We start from the raw sequence: 18,163 nt of genomic DNA, 5'->3' as shown, positions 1-18,163 counted from the left end.
CACTTCTCTACTTCTTTCACTGGTGTTAGATAGATAGATAGATAGATCTTTATTTGTCATTGCAACGTGTACAACAAAATTAAAAGTGCCAACCAATCAGTGCATCATATCACAAAACAACATACTGTACAAGATAAAACAAAAACACACATGACTTCTTGTTATTGCACAACCCCAGCAGCACTAATACACAAACATGTAATTTTCAGCTGTTATCGCACAACAAACCCTTATTGTACTTAAGATAATAGATAGTAATAGAAGGTAATAGATAATAGAAACTAAAAAGTGTCGCAGCAACAGATCATTTTTTAGCAGCATTGAGTGCAACTACCGCTGTGGGATAGAAGCTGTTACTGAATGTTACTGTTACCGATGATGCTAATGAAGGCTCTGTTTCGTTCTGCTCAAACAGGGTCAGGGTGCTGCTGTTGTGCATGTTGGCTCACTCTGCTACACCATGGTCTCTAAGTGTTCTTGACTGGGTTCCAAATGGCCCCTTATGGGTGTGTGACTTAGGGGTCCATTTGGTTCCATTTGTACACTCTCAGAGTTATGGGGGGGTCCTTGAAATTAGAAGAAGTTTGAGAACCACTGCATTAGCCTGGTTAATAAACCAGACCGAATCAGCCGTTGGCAAAACAAAATTGCCTGCCGGCGGATTACGGTCTGGAGAGGCTCAATTGTACGCCCATTTCCTACACCAGAGAAATGGGGCGGCCAATCGGGACACGGTATGCAATATGGGCGGGCTTTGGTACAGTGACTTTCAATGCTTGAGACCTTTGACTGACAGTAGCTCTGACCAATTTGCTTCAAAGAGAAAATGTTTCAACCCGCCGCCCTGGAAATGAAATCCAAGCTGAGCCTCCCAAGACTAATATCCCGCGGTCCGTGCGATATTAGTCTGGTTTATTAACCAGGCTACCACTGCATACTAAATGGAACAGTGTATTCTTAAATAGTAACAACGGTAACACCGGTGAGGGAAGTGGGGAAGCGGCCCCGGACGTAGACGCACTATATATAATAGTGCTTGGGGTAGTGACATCACATATTGTGATTGTGATGTCACTATATCACTGTTTTCTTTCATTGGCACGTTTGAATGTCAAGGTTTCAGCCTCCAGGAAGAAACCCTAAATACAAATGGAAGACATCATTGCACATAACAACCCCACCACGGGGTCTAATGAAGTAATGTCACCTCATAAACACATGACATAACAACCCCACCACGGGGTCTAATGAAGTAATGTCACCCTCATAAACACAAGCAAAACTGGAAGAAAAATATCACGGCGATCTTTAAACTCATTCAAACTGAAAAAAGCATCTAGGATTTTGAATATTTCTTTACACAATTAACCCATTCTGACCGGGCACCCATTTTGGTGTTGGCATCATGTTATGCTTTAGCTATTGAAAAATAGCAGATCTACGAGCTTGTAGGTCTGATATTTTTTTTTTAATCTAAGAACGACTGACATTTTTAGAATCTGATCTCAGGTCAGAATGGGTTAATCAGACCAGTGTGTGTCCAGTGGAAAACTCGTATGAATCTGATCTCAGGTCAGAATGGGTTAAACAGACATATCATTTTGGTGGTCCTTGGCACAAAAAAAGTCAAGAGTAATTTCTAAACATAATTTGTTTATTATCATTAACATCATACTTTTTTTTGCCAAATTATTTGTGGGCCCACTTGATATACCCTTTTCTAGGGGGTGGGGCTGCTAGATGACTTAACTCTACCTGTGAGGTACAGAATATTGAATGTAACACAATGCCCTCCCAACAATACTCTTTTGGTAATTTACACCATGAAACCAGTGTGTCTAATGTGTGTGTGTGTATGTGTTTGTTTGTGTGCGTGCATGTGTGTGTTTTTGGCATCATTGCAAGCCTCCTTCAAGGAACAGTGAGACAAATTAGGCCTTGAATAAATAATCGCATGCCTTTGATGATATTTTATTTTCTTCTTATAATAGAAATGGAAAGGGAATTACTACTTGGGGAGCGCGTAATAAAGCATTAGCGCCGCCCGCGTCAGTCCCGACATTAAATTGGAAGTCAAACCAGGTCAAAATCGTCCCGGGAAAGGGTTGAAAATGCGAAATGCTATCCTTAAATTAATGCGTTCCACCTACTCTGCCTGCAATTCGCTTGTTGTCTTTGACTGTTGTTTGATAAAGCACATAGAATGGAGCCTGCAGCAATGCTGCAATAGAGGCAGCCTCCACATCGATTAACCCATTCTGACCGGGCACCCATTTTGGTGTCGGCATCATGTTATGCTTTAAGCTATTTAAAAATAGCAGATCTACAAGCTCGTATCGCGCCACCGAGTGGCGCGATACGAGCTTGTAGGTCTGCTATTTTTGAAAAATCGAAGAGCGACTGACATTTTTAGAATCTGATCTCAGGTCAGAATGGGTTCGTCAGACCAGTGTGTGTCCGGCGGAAACCTCGTATGAATCTGATCTCAGGTCAGAATGGGTTAAAATAAAAACGAATGTCTCCACAGCGCTTTATGAAAAAGTAATTGTTTCAACTGAGTCCTTGGAGCGATGCTGAGCAAAAAAAGCTAAAGGGTTTGATTCAACAACCAATTTACATCGATTGTACGCGCTATATAACAATGTGGGTCGTCTCGGCTTTGGAGAGCATTTACTAGTGTTGTAATCGCCTGGTCCCACGCTTCTCGAAGGCTTAGGACCCCATGGCTACTGGGTCTCCAAAATGTCAGAAACCTCAGTACCATTGGGTTCTGCTTGTAGGGATACCCCAACACTGAGTGTATTACAAATGAAAACTAATTTTACACTCAGAGTTACACACCAGTAAGGGGCCATTTGGAACTCCCTCAAGGAGCCATGAGGGTACCTGGAGCACACTTTGAACCATGAGGGTACCTGGAGCACACTTTGAACCATGAGGGTACCTGGACCACACTTTGAACCATGAGGGTACCTGGACCACACTTTGAACCATGAGGGTACCTGGAGCACACTTTGAACCATGAGGGTACCTGGACCACACTTTGAACCATGAGGGTACCTGGAGCACACTTTGAACCATGAGGGTACCTGGACCACACTTTGAACCATGAGGGTACCTGGACCACACTTTGAACCATGAAGGTACCTGGACCACACTTTGAACCATGAGGGTACCTGGACCACACTTTGAACCATGAAGGTACCTGGACCACACTTTGAACCATGAGGGTACCTGGACCACACTTTGAACCATGAGGGTACCTGGACCACACTTTGAACCATGAGGGTACCTGGAGCACACTTTGAACCATGAGGGTACCTGGACCACACTTTGAACCATGAGGGTACCTGGAGCACACTTTGAACCATGAGGGTACCTGGAGCACACTTTGAACCATGAGGGTACCTGGAGCACACTTTGAACCATGAGGGTACCTGGACCACACTTTGAACCATGAGGGTACCTGGACCACACTTTGAACCATGAGGGTACCTGGAGCACACTTTGAACCATGAGGGTACCTGGAGCACACTTTGAACCATGAGGGTACCTGGACCACACTTTGAACCATGAGGGTACCTGGAGCACACTTTGAACCATGAGGGTACCTGGATCACACTTTGAGAGCCATGAGGGTACCTGGACCACACTTTGAGAGCCATGAGGGTACCTGGAGCACACTTTGAACCATGAGGGTACCTGGACCACACTTTGAGAGCCATGAGGGTACCTGGAGCACACTTTGAACCATGAGGGTACCTGGAGCACACTTTGAACCATGAGGGTACCTGGACCACACTTTGAACCATGAGGGTACCTGGACCACACTTTGAACCATGAAGGTACCTGGACCACACTTTGAACCATGAGGGTACCTGGACCACACTTTGAACCATGAGGGTACCTGGACCACACTTTGAACCATGAGGGTACCTGGAGCACACTTTGAACCATGAGGGTACCTGGACCACACTTTGAACCATGAGGGTACCTGGAGCACACTTTGAACCATGAGGGTACCTGGAGCACACTTTGAACCATGAGGGTACCTGGAGCACACTTTGAACCATGAGGGTACCTGGACCACACTTTGAACCATGAGGGTACCTGGACCACACTTTGAACCATGAGGGTACCTGGAGCACACTTTGAACCATGAGGGTACCTGGAGCACACTTTGAACCATGAGGGTACCTGGACCACACTTTGAACCATGAGGGTACCTGGAGCACACTTTGAACCATGAGGGTACCTGGATCACACTTTGAGAGCCATGAGGGTACCTGGACCACACTTTGAGAGCCATGAGGGTACCTGGAGCACACTTTGAACCATGAGGGTACCTGGACCACACTTTGAGAGCCATGAGGGTACCTGGAGCACACTTTGAACCATGAGGGTACCTGGAGCACACTTTGAACCATGAGGGTACCTGGACCACACTTTGAACCATGAGGGTACCTGGAGCACACTTTGAACCATGAGGGTACCTGGACCACACTTTGAGAGCCATGAGGGTACCTGGAGCACACTTTGAACCATGAGGGTACCTGGATCACACTTTGAGAGCCATGAGGGTACCTGGAGCACACTTTGAGAGCCACTGGTGTTTCCAGTGAGCCAACATGCACAATATTATAATCACCACCCTGACTCTGTTTGACCAGAATGGAACAGAGTTAGTATAATTTTACTAGACAAAGTGCCAATCGGCACAGGTCTCCACCAGGGCAGGTCAGGTTGTGGCCTCATGGTGGCGCTATAACAGGCTGTTGAGGAAGATTTGGGCCAGAGGTTCGTGTTGGAGGGATGCAGGTACAATGTTTTTCCATGTGTGCAATGCATACATAAGTTGTATACAGATCGATGCAGTTATAGCTAAAAACAGGAATTGGCCTGTTATAGCGCCACCGTGAGGCTGATTTTGAGGAAAAAATTGTGGCATGTCGTCCTCGGCCTAGTGAAAATGTGCGTGTATAATTTAACGGAAATTGCACACTGTGTTTGTGATTTGTGGCCTTTTTTTGAAATGGACGAATCGTGTGAGCTTTGGAAGCCAATCTTAGCCAATCAGGATGGAAGATGGGAAATGGTGCCGCTCCGTGTTGATCACATGACTATGGAGATAGTGTATACCGATTTGCGTGAAATTTGGATAAAATCTGAAGGAGTAATAATAGAAAATGTGTTTTACATATGTCGGCCTCCTGGTGGCGCTATAAAGAGCAGATGTGAAAAATTCCAGGCAAAGGTTTTTCCTTGGCCTCTAGAGAGTTGGCATACAAAGTTATCCACAGATCCGTGCAGTTAGAGGTAAAACACTTTTCGGCCAGTTATAGCGCCACCTTGAGTCTGAGTTGAAATTGTTCATGTGGCATTTCTTCCTCGGCCTAGTGGGAATGTGGGTGCACAATTTCACGGTAATCACGCGATGTGCTCATGATTTGCAGCATTTTGTTTGAAACTGAGCACTCCTGTGAATTTTGGAAGCCAATGTTAACCAATCAGGATGGAGTGTGAGAAATCTGAAAGACCGGTTTCGTTGAATGGCTCTAGAGAGACTGTGTACCAATTTGCGTGATGTTTGGACAAAATATGTAGGTGTACTGTGCAAAAACTTGTTTTGCACAAAGCGGCCTCCTGGTGGCGCTATAACAGGCCGTTGTGGAAAGTTTGGGGCAGAGGTTCATCGTTGGCATCCAGGGAGTGTGTGTGCAAAATTTGGCATCAACCGGGTTAACGGTGGCCGAGATTAGCTGCTCACGGACGGACGGACGGACGGACGGACGGACGGACACACGGACACACGGACGGACGGAGTGCAAAACATACTCTCCCCACATGCCTTCGGCCTGGTGGAGACAATAAGACCTGTAAAGGAGGAGGCCTTATTACTTGCGCAAGCAGAGCGCGCAAGTAATGTGATCGGCCTGGTCCATTTGTCGTGACAGCCGTTCCGCCATTTCAGGACCCCCCCAGAAAAACATCAAATCTGTGCCCGTATTGCTGGACCAATGATGACGAAATGACCATATCTCTTACGTCATCATTTAGAGCTGGTCAGCTAGTCATACGTGTATGACTAGCTCTAAATGATGACGTAAGAAATACGGTCATTTCGTCATCATTGGTCCAGCAATACGGGCACAGATTTGATGTTTTTCTGGGGGGGTCCTGAAATGGCGGAACGGTTTTTTTTGCTGTCACGGTTTTTGGACCAGGCCGATCACAGAATACTGCTAATCAACTTACAACTACACACTTTATACAGTATAGAGTATAGAGTATATAGATATACGTATATAGTATATGCCTATATACGTATATAGATATTGTATAACTGCTCTCAGTAATGACGTATGTAATACAACATTATGATTCTGGAATGTATAAAAGTCACAACATGTCAAAAATGTTACCATAATTATTACTATTAGTGTGGTTTGCAAAATTAAATATATATCTAAGTATATAATTATATATGCAAAAACTAAGTTATAATATCGCAAGAAGCTCAGTCATTTAACACTCTCCGAGAAAGACGCAGACAGACTTGGCCATATCAACAATCCAGATCATTTGACACGTCCACGGGGGAAGGCTAGAAAGGGTGAAAGACTAAGTATATAAAACAGTATTTCTTATATAGATAGAAACTAGAATCATACTTAATACTAAATGATTACATGTATAGTAGGTAGCAGATAATTACATCTAAACATTAATCATTTCAAACGTTCCTTCACAGAGATACTGAAATTTGGCAGTTTACAGCGGGCGAAAAGATTACATGCGCGCTCTGCTTGCGCACTAGTTGGCCATTTATGGCCTACTAGTGTGCAACAAGCAAGTATGCACTCGACAGAGTGCAGTTCTAGTTATTACTACTGCTACTACTACTACTTTATTTGTATAATACTAAATTATTTGTATAGAACCTTTTTAGAGCAGTGCTTATCAGAAGAAATCAGAATACAAGACATGACATAAACCAATCGACATGACCGGGAAGTTTTGCACAGAAAGAAAAACAGCACAAGAAATAAACTGGTAAACACAACAATGGATAAAGGGGTTGAGGTCGGTTTAAAAGCACATTTTGTAAAGGTGAAATTGATTTTATACGAAGTGGGCAGCCAGTGGAGGGAGACCAATATATTATGGCTGCTGTGCCTATTTGGGCCCTGCTCAGGGGGTAATACTAATGCTGGGTTCTGGGAACATAATAACTCAGAACTATGTGAGCAGAACTCTGTCTGGAGTGTGCATGCAAAGTCGCACGCAGATCGGTCCAGCTGTGCTAGAGATTAGTTGTTGACAGACAGACAGACTAAACAGAATCCTCTCGGCCATTCTGGCCTCCATGTTAATACAAATTAAATCATAGGTTCTCTTAAAGGTTTTATGACATTCATTTTCATTTATTTTTATTTTCATTTTTTCTTTTAGGTTCAATTACACCCAAAAACCCTGAACTTTTCTGTGGTCTGAAGTTTTCTTTGGGTTTTTTTGGGCCTTTTGAGCTACAATGAAAACAGGCAACACAGTGAAACAGTGACATCTGCTGGCAAATCCCATTGATATGGGATTTGCAGTAAGTGATGTCACTTACTGCCAGCAAAACAGAGCACCTGTTTGAGCCAGAAAACCCCAGATCACAGAAAATCTACTGAATGTTAAAAGTTCATGTTTTTTGGGTGCAATTGAGATTAGTGTAATGTTGTGTCTTCCTCTGTAATGTATTTTTGTTGTCATTGATGTTTTATGTGTGGCTGTAGCTGGGGTGAAAGCCCAAGACAAATTTCCCTTGTGGACAATAAAGTTTACCTTGACCTTGACCTTGAGAAAACCTAAAAAAAACAAGAACAATTCCAAAACCTTTTTTTTAATGTCACAATCCCTTTAAAGTTTCGGGTTCTGCTGGGAGGTTTTGGGTTAACCCCCTTGGAAAAGAGCCCTTCTTTTAATTGGTAAGAGGCTGTGTGTAGGAGTGGTTTTTCAGAGACAATTTGACCTTCCTGAAACACTGACTCCTTTCATTCATCATACTGTACATCATACTGTACAGCAGTGCTTCTAAAAGCTTTTCATGCCAAGGACCCCGATACTGATGTCATGTGTATTTGGTGGCGGACCCCCACCAGGAAAGAGTTTGTGCCACGAACCCCCCAGAATAGAATGTTTTTCAATTCTAAATGATTCAACATAATCTTTTAACCCATTCTGACCTGAGATCAGATTCATACGAGGTTTCCACTGGACACACGCTGGTCTGACGAACCCATTCTGACCTGAGATCAGATTCTAAAAATGTCAGTCGTTCTTCGATTTTTCAAAAATAGCAGACCTACAAGCTCGTATCGCGCCACTCGGTGGCGCGATATGAGCTTGTAGATCTGCTATTTTTCAATAGCTAAAGCACGACATGATGCCAACACCAAAATGGGTGCCCGTTCAGAATGGGTTAAACAGATGTTCAACATTTTCAAAATGTCACAGCACATCACAAAGTTACTCCTGAGCTTGTAGAACGACTATTTTTAATTTGATTTCTGCCTGCCTTGCCATCTATGAAATTCAACAAAAAAGGACAACTACTAAGGAATACATAAGGAATGCAAATAAATAATACGAATTAGCTGAGGTGTGCATTCTCTGGATGGATGGATGGATCTTTGTTAGGCACTGGGTAATCAGCTGTTTACCGAGTGTGGCTTTTTCCACTTTTGAAAAATAAAAAATAAAAACGGTGCCTTTCTTCCAATCTATCTATTCATTCAATAATATATGGTGATAAGATTCAAACCACCATGGCAACCCTAGTTTAACTGCATGTTTGCAACCTCTGCAGAGTACAATCATACCATTCTATTTACTCGTTTAGTTTTGCCAAGGGATCTGTGAGACCAAAACATTGTTACTTGAGAATGTTTCAAGATGGTTTCATTCCATGATTATCTCCTTGGAGTATTTGTTTGTTTTGCATGTTTTTGTATGTCGCATACTGTGTTACAAGCTGCTGAGAAACAGTTACCCCTCAAAGGGATTAAACAAAGCAGAGCCCCACCGATTCCACATCTTTGGGCCTTATACCAATTTGAAAACTATTATGAGCATGACCGGTGTTGCCAAGTCGGTAAGCCACTTTGGGTTTGTTTTTTTGCCAAAGCCTGCATGTAAATATTGGTGGTCACAGTTTATTGGGCCTTTTGGGCCAAAATGCAGACAGTGTATCACGAGACGTGAGTTTCTAGATCGGCTATTTTCAAATAGCTGATGGGCTGTATACACTATACAGTATAATGTAGCCTACAGTTGCTTCTTTTGGGCTTGTTTTCTTAGACCTGGTTGCTTATTTCTCTCGCAACATCTGGAAACATTGAAGCATGCCTTGTGCAGGGTTAGACACACTGATAAGAAGACAGGACGATTACAAATTGATTCAAAGATTTTATTCAACACCCAGGAAACTCTGCCAAATTAAAATATACTACAAAGCCCTCTATGCTCACTATGTCTGCAAAAAAACCCATCGGAACATTCATACACATGATGTGGGAATGCCCAGGAGTACTAACCTTTTGGCCAAAGGTAGCATTATTCCTGTCTGATATACTCGAGACAAACATACCGTGCTTACCACACATTCTGTTAATAAATGACGATTCATCTCTAAGCCTAACACTTCACAAGAAGTCACATTTGACACTGTAGTACGGTAGAGCATTCATTTACAATAAAACACAGTTAGAAAGTGAGTTAAGAGGTTTCTGCCTGACAGCGATGATATACAATTTCCACCCGCCGCCGGCAACAATATTCAGCATTCACAGTTGAGTGCATCGTTCACATTCTTGAGCAATTGGTTAAAAATGAGCGATATTGATATGTGAGGGAGCTATTCATGGTTGTTGGGTGCAGGGATCTTAAAAAAAACAGCAGACAGATGAAGAAATAATGTCACAATATCTGCAATCTGCATCAAGACAGATGGAGCATCTATCCTTCTGTTTACAGCAGCTTGGCTGACATTCATGCTATCATTTTTGAAACCGAGGAGAATTTCAAATAACTTTTGAAAGTAGTTATTGGCAGTGGTGGTGGAAGTTATTCGAGTAAACTTAGCCATGCTCTGTTACAAGTAAAAGGCCTGTTTTCAATATTTATAGAGCACCGAAGTCTGACGTCACTTTCAGTAGAGGGCGTCAGTCCCCAGGTTCATGTATTTGTTTAGTTGCATTGAAATCCCCATTGAGGCGATTTGAGATCGCCTCATATAACAACTGTGTCACCCGGGCCGTTTCACTCATATGGATATGAAGAATCAACTGACTGAGAGAAAACGCTAATGTTACTGCTGCTGAATTAGTTAGATTTTCGCTAGAAGCAGACTGTATCATATATGAGTGACTGACTGTTGCAAACGATACAGAGACACCTCCCTGACAATAACGCCGAGACAGCTTGTTTATTTTTGGACCACAACGCTTATAGTAGACGATATTAAGATCACCCCATGTTATTCTCCATAGAGAAATTACTTCCGCGAACCAGGGGAATCGAAGGGATGAGCGAGTTACGTCAGGACTTTAGAACCAGGGGAATGGAAGGGATGAGCGAGTTACGTCAGGACTTTAGAACCAGGGGAATGGAAGGGATGAGCGAGTTACGTCAGGACTTTAGAACCAGGGGAATCGAAGGGATGAGCGAGTTACGTCAGGACTTTAGAACCAGGGGAATCGAAGGGATGAGCGAGTTACGTCAGGACTTTAGAACCAGGGGAATCGAAGGGATGAGCGAGTTACGTCAGGACTTTAGAACCAGGGGAATCGAAGGGATGAGCGAGTTACGTCAGGACTTTAGAACCAGGGGAATCGAAGGGATGAGCGAGTTACGTCAGGACTTTAGAACCAGGGGAATCGAAGGGATGAGCGAGTTACGTCAGGACTTTAGAACCAGGGGAATGGAAGGGATGAGCGAGTTACGTCAGGACTTTAGAACCAGGGGAATGGAAGGGATGAGCGAGTTACGTCAGGACTTTAGAACCAGGGGAATCGAAGGGATGAGCGAGTTACGTCAGGACTTTAGAACCAGGGGAATGGAAGGGATGAGCGAGTTACGTCAGGACTTTAGAACCAGGGGAATGGAAGGGATGAGCGAGTTACGTCAGGACTTTAGAACCAGGGGAATGGAAGGGATGAGCGAGTTACGTCAGGACTTTAGAACCAGGGGAATCGTCGGGATGAGCGAGTTACGTCAGGACTTTAGAACCAGGGGAATGGAAGGGATGAGAGAGTTACGTCAGGACTTTAGAACCAGGGGAATGGAAGGGATGAGCGAGTTACGTCAGGACTTTAGAACCAGGGGAATGGAAGGGATGAGCGAGTTACGTCAGGACTTTAGAACCAGGGGAATCGAAGGGATGAGCGAGTTACTTCAGGACTTTAGAACCAGGGGAATCGAAGGGATGAGCGAGTTACGTCAGGACTTTAGAACCAGGGGAATCGAAGGGATGAGCGAGTTACGTCAGGACTTTAGAACCAGGGGAATCGAAGGGATGAGCGAGTTACGTCAGGACTTTAGAACCAGGGGAATCGAAGGGATGAGCGAGTTACGTCAGGACTGTAGAACCAGGGGAATGGAAGGGATGAGCGAGTTACGTCAGGACTTTAGAACCAGGGGAATGGAAGGGATGAGCGAGTTACGTCAGGACTTTAGAACCAGGGGAATCGAAGGGATGAGCGAGTTACGTCAGGACTTTAGAACCAGGGGAATGGAAGGGATGAGCGAGTTACGTCAGGACTTTAGAACCAGGGGAATGGAAGGGATGAGCGAGTTACGTCAGGACTTTAGAACCAGGGGAATGGAAGGGATGAGCGAGTTACGTCAGGACTTTAGAACCAGGGGAATCGTCGGGATGAGCGAGTTACGTCAGGACTTTAGAACCAGGGGAATGGAAGGGATGAGAGAGTTACGTCAGGACTTTAGAACCAGGGGAATGGAAGGGATGAGCGAGTTACGTCAGGACTTTAGAACCAGGGGAATCGAAGGGATGAGCGAGTTACGTCAGGACTTTAGAACCAGGGGAATCGAAGGGATGAGCGAGTTACGTCAGGACTTTAGAACCAGGGGAATCGAAGGGATGAGCGAGTTACGTCAGGACTTTAGAACCAGGGGAATCGAAGGGATGAGCGAGTTACGTCAGGACTTTAGAACCAGGGGAATGGAAGGGATGAGCGAGTTACGTCAGGACTTTAGAACCAGGGGAATGGAAGGGATGAGCGAGTTACGTCAGGACTTTAGAACCAGGGGAATCGAAGGGATGAGCGAGTTACGTCAGGACTTTAGAACCAGGGGAATCGAAGGGATGAGCGAGTTACGTCAGGACTTTAGAACCAGGGGAATCGAAGGGATGAGCGAGTTACGTCAGGACTTTAGAACCAGGGGAATCGAAGGGATGAGCGAGTTACGTCAGGACTTTAGAACCAGGGGAATGGAAGGGATGAGCGAGTTACGTCAGGACTTTAGAACCAGGGGAATGGAAGGGATGAGCGAGTTACGTCAGGACTTTAGAACCAGGGGAATGGAAGGGATGAGCGAGTTACGTCAGGACTTTAGAACCAGGGGAATGGAAGGGATGAGCGAGCTACGGCAGGACTTTAGAACCAGGGGAAGGGAAGGGATGAGCGAGTTACGTCAGGACTTTAGAACCAGGGGAATGGAAGGGATGAGCGAGTTACGTCAGGACTTTAGAACCAGGGGAATGGAAGGGATGAGCGAGTTACGTCAGGACTTCGGTGCTCTATTGAATAAAAGTACAAAAGTATTGGCCTTCAAAATATACTTGCAGTACCAAAGTTAAAGCACTCACATTTTTCAAGCTTCCTTGAGCTTGCATTTCGCCTAGTTTTGAATAGCCAAAGTAAGTCATTGAAAATGTGTAATTTGAAGGTGTAAAAAGTATAATATTTACCTCTTGAGAGGTAGTGGAGTAGAAGTGTAAAGTATAAGGAAATGTCAAGTAAAAAAATACCTTAAAAGCATCGTGCTTTTTAAACATTAGGAATAATTTAGAATTATTTTAACCCATTCTGAACGGGCACCCATTTTGGTGTCAGCATCATGTCGTGCAAATAGCAGATCTACAAGCTCATATCGCGCCACCGAGTGGCGCGCTACGAGCTTGTAGGTCTGCTATTTTTGAAAAATCGAAGAACGACTGACATTTTTAGAATCTGATCTCAGGTCAGAATGGGTTAATCAGACCAGTGTGTGTCCAGTGGAAACCTCGTATGAATCTGATCTCAGGTCAGAATGGGTTAACACAGATCTTCTCTTCTGGGGAGGTCCCCAGCACAAAACATTTTCAGACGGGCGTACGCGGCCACATACTGTATATACTGTATCATGTTGGAGGTCCTTTGAGAACTACTGATTTAGAAGGCTTTTGTAGAATCTGCTCGGTACAGTACAGTACAGTACAGTACAGTACAGTACAGTACAGTACAGTACAGTACAGTACAGTACGTGAGTAAATGTACTTTGCACCACTGCAAATAAGGCTGAATGTTACCTGGCACAAAGAAGTTTCCATTAGCTCATTCTGACCTGAGATCAGATTCATACGAGGTTTCCACTGGACACACACTGGTCTGATGAACCCATTCTGACCTGAGATCAGATTCTAAAAATGTCAGTCGTTCTTCGATTTTTCAAAAAATAGCAGACCTACAAGCTCGTATCGCGCCACTCGGTGGCGTGATATGAGCTTGTAGATCTGCTATTTTTCAATAGCTAAAGCATGACATGATGCTATAACACCAAAATGGGTGCCCGTTCAGAATGGGCTAGATGCACTTGGATCCTCAACATGTCTCGTCACGCAGTTGTGGTTGACGAATGAAAAAAAGATAAAAAAAAGAAGAAAGGCATTTGACAGAAATTAAATGGAAATATCTCTTAAAACAGTTTGTTTGCTACTCCCAAGTTAACACCCCTGAAGACAGTGAAGAGACGGATGGCTTAGTACAACCACAAATGAACACTGTGTACATATGGGGATGTTTTTGGCCTTGATACTCTTGTTGAGTGTCTCACTAAACTGAAGGAAAATCAATGTGATTTGTCTGTCCAAAGTTTACTATACTTTTCGGTGTGTGTGTGTGTGTGTGTGTGTGTGTGTGTGTGTGCGTGCCTCACTAATTGGTTGTTTGTTCCATTATATTCTGTGTCTCCTAACCTTCTCCTTCACCGCACTGCGTACAGTGCTGTGCTATTTAGTTTTCCCATCCTATATATATATATATATATAGACCAGTGAAAGTGGGGTCCGGGGACCCCCAGGGGTCCTTGAGGGGGGTCCGGGGACCCCCAGGGGTCCTTGAGGGGGTTCCAGGGTGTTAATACAGCATCAAAGTGGGGTCCGGGGACCCCCAGGGGTCCTTGAGGGGGTTCCAGGTGGTCCGGGGACCCCCAGGGGTCCTTGAGGGGGTTCCAGGGTGTTAATACATCCTATAGACCAGTGAAAGTGGGGTCCGGGGACCCCCAGGGGTCCTTGAGGGGGTTCCAGGGTGTTAATACATCCTATAGACCAGTGAAAGTGGGGTCCGGGGACCCCCAGGGGTCCTTGAGGGGGTTCCAGGGTGTTAATACATCCTATAGACCAGTGAAAGTGGGGTCCGGGGACCCCCAGGGGTCCTTGAGGGGGTTCCAGGGTGTTAATACAGCATCACAATCATTTAGCCACGTTATCAATTTATACGTTTGGCTATTCAAAATTAGCAAATGTACAAATACATCTGCTATTTTTACATCTTACATATTTTTTATGTTCATTTCCTTGATATACATGCAATGGTTTGATAACCACTCATATATACTGTATGCCAGGGTTCCCCAATAGGCGGCCCGCAGGCCATTTGCGGCCCACAGAGCGCCCCCTTGTGGCCCATGAAAGAATTTCCAAAGATTTTTTTTTTAAGGGTCCCAGATATAAATGGCATTAAATGGGGGTCAGTAGCCTATGCATGTCAAACTGGGCATCCTTTTCAAATGGGGTCTTGCCCTGAAAATGAATTTTCAGGGCAAGACCTCGACCTCGCGCGTGCAGACTCGGCCCCCAGCCTGGTACGCTAGTCAAAATATGGCCCTTGAGGAAAATTAATTGGGGAACCCTGCTCTATGCCGTAGAGGTTGTCAATGTTGGGTCTGGGAGCTCCCAGGGGTCTTTAACCCATTCTGACCGGGCACCCATTTTGGTGTCAGCATCATGTTATGCAGATCTACAAGCAGATCTACAAGCAGATCTACAAGCTCATATCGCGCCACCGAGTGGCGCGATACGAGCTTGTAGGTCTGCTATTTTTGAAAAATCGAAGAGCGACTGACATTTTTAGAATCTGATCTCAGGTCAGAATGGGTTCATCAGACCCAGTGTTTGTCCGGCGGAAACCTCGTATGAATCTGATCTCAGGTCAGAATGGGTTAAAATAACAGACTGATGAAGTGCAGTTATTGACCAATCAGAATCAAGCATTCAATCAAGCCGTGTAATAAATGTATGTCTCTCATTCTTGAGATGAGGGACAAAAGTGGAAAAAACATGTCCCACACATAAGAGCCTTATTTATGTTAAAAATAAATTAATTCATACAAATAAAAGCACTTGCAAAGTTAAATGTAATACAGTTGTGTATTATTATGCCATTAATTTAATTATAATTGTTTTCATATGCCATCTGAATTAGTTAAAAGCAGGCACTGTACCCAAAAAGGCCGGTATTTAGCCTGTCCCCAGCAAGTGGTCACAATTTCAAACTGCCAAAAAAGTGTCTAATACTGTCACAATCACATAAATATACATACTAAATGAAAGTAGATTTGTCCTGTGACCATGGAAGCCATTGTTTTTCAAAATGGCCGCCACCTGCTGTTATTTTACAATAACTCAAGTTTTAGAACACCTAGGATCTTGATTCTGGCGACTAATAATACATTTTAAAAGATGAGGAATACAGTGGTACTATTTAGATTTGTCCTGTGACCATGGCAGCCATTGTCTTTCAAAATGATACCACCAACCTGCTGTTATCTCGTTATTTTACCAATAATTCAAGTTATAGACCACCTAGGATCTTGATTCTGGCGACTAATCATTACATTTTCAAGGATGAACTTTCTCTGGGAGGGGTCAGGGCTTATTTCAGGTGCAGGTTGAGTTGCTACTGACAGGACATTAAAAGGAGGTGGGATTTCTGGCCTTTGACTTGTCCCTTTCAGGTACAGACGCACAGTTTGACTTCACTGGCCACTGCAGGGAACTATGGGGGAGAAACTTTGGTCTCTTGACACCCCGATCAGGTTCAGGGTTATTTTATATATATTTATACCTACCGGGTATATTTAATTAAAAAAACAAAACAACACCCATCCATCCGTCTTCAACCACTTATCCATAGTCGGGTCGCGGGGGCTACAGCTCCACCAGAGAGCTCCAGACATTCCTCTCCTTAAATCAATTCTTTGACACACAGAGAGCCAGTGTAAGGATTTAACAACTCAAGCGACATGCTTCACTCTCTTGGTATGATAAGGACTCGAGCAGCAGTGTTGTGCATCGACTCAGTGTGTGTGTGTGTGTGTGTGTGTGTGTGTGTGTGTGTGTGTGTGGAGACATGTGGCTGCCCCCCCCCCTCCCCATGGAGGGAGCTGTGTGAGTCAGAGCTGTGAGCAGTGATTATCCCACCGCGTTGGTCTCCTCACTTCCCCTCGCCTCTCTCCTGTGGTCTTATTCCCCAGCTCTCTCCCTCTGACTGCCTAACCAATGAGAACACTCGCCTCTCTCCTGTGGTCTTATTCCCCAGCTCTCTCCCTCTGACTGCCTAACCAATGAGAACACACTGTTGTCTTCAACTTTTCTTTCCCTCTGCTCCGTCTCTCAAAGCACGATTGATCTCATTCTGTTTTATTTCATTTGTTTGCTTTGTGCCGTGCGTGCCTTAGTCTGTTTGTCTTTGTATTATTGCTCCTGTGAGTGCTGTGCCCCTAAAGTATAGTTAGTATTTGAGAAATTAGACATTTTGAGGACAATTGTCCTGTTCCTCACACAAGATAAATGGTTGGTTTTATTTGGTTGGTTTATTTGTTTATTTCATCGGGACAGTGTATATTGATGAACATTACATTAAAAATGCAGTGTAAATATACCAGATTTAGCAAAACATGCTAATTTCCATCTGCAGTCCCCAGACATCAAACATCAAACAAATAGCATACAGATACCTAGTACATTTCAAACGTAATACGACTAGTAAGAATAAAAAAAATGAGAAAATATTAAACTATTATTAGGGTAGGTTTACTCTATTTTGGACTAAGCATCATACATGATCACAAGACTGGTTATTTTTTAACCATTGTTTCAATTGTCCTTTAACCCATTCAGGCCTAAGGCCGATTCTAAAAACGCCTCTAAATCCTGACCTAAGGTTTCTGAAAAACTTCAAATATTGATATAGCAGAATCAAAATTTTTACATTTTTGAATACTGTACATACTGTACAGAACCCAAATATTGGTTCCCGGCCTGAGGGGGTAAGGTACAAATAGGGAACCCCGCCCAGAATGGGTTAAAAGCTGTGAAAGTGGGGATATCCCTTAGTGTGAGATGGAGCTCATTCCAGTATTGACAACCTTTTATGGACAGTACATTTTGACTGCATTAGTTTAGAAGCGTTGGGTATTCAAAAATAGCAAATGTACAAGCTGCCCCACTGTGAGCTTAATGTACATCTTCTATCTCTGAACCTTTTTGAAAAATCTTGAAAGAAGAACTACTGGTTTAGAAGGGTTTTTTTTTAGATTTAGGTTTACCATTTAGAAAAGATTAAGGTTTGGTGTTTAGGTTTAGACATTTACCTGTTCGTTTTTGCTGTTGCGGATGGACTTATTGTGATTTATCTCCCGATCTCGTGATTTTGAAAAGATCGGAATTGGGGACAAAAGATCGGATTTGTAATTGTCTAATGTAAATCTCAAAGAAAGATGTATAAGCAATGAGATTTTGTATAAACTGTTGTGTTTATGCTAGTTGTTTTCCTTCTGGTCCCAGACAAAACAAAGGAAATGCAACCCTCGCTATGCATGATGGGATAGTATAGTA

At 43.8% G+C, this 18,163-nt stretch overlaps 1 protein-coding gene across 1 annotated transcript in view; it reads left to right on the top strand.

The window, feature by feature from the left end:
* mad1l1 (mitotic arrest deficient 1 like 1) overlaps positions 1-18,163 on the top strand; it is a 157,220-nt gene that overhangs the window by 19,234 nt on the left and 119,823 nt on the right. The window lies entirely within an intron of this gene.

The sequence above is a fragment of the Protomyctophum parallelum genome (genome assembly GCF_964188405.1).
Source record: "Protomyctophum parallelum genome assembly, chromosome: 5".
Taxonomy (NCBI): Eukaryota; Metazoa; Chordata; class Actinopteri; order Myctophiformes; family Myctophidae; genus Protomyctophum; species Protomyctophum parallelum.
Note: the sequence above shows the minus strand (reverse complement) of the source record. Positions and strands in the feature narration are given on the sequence as shown.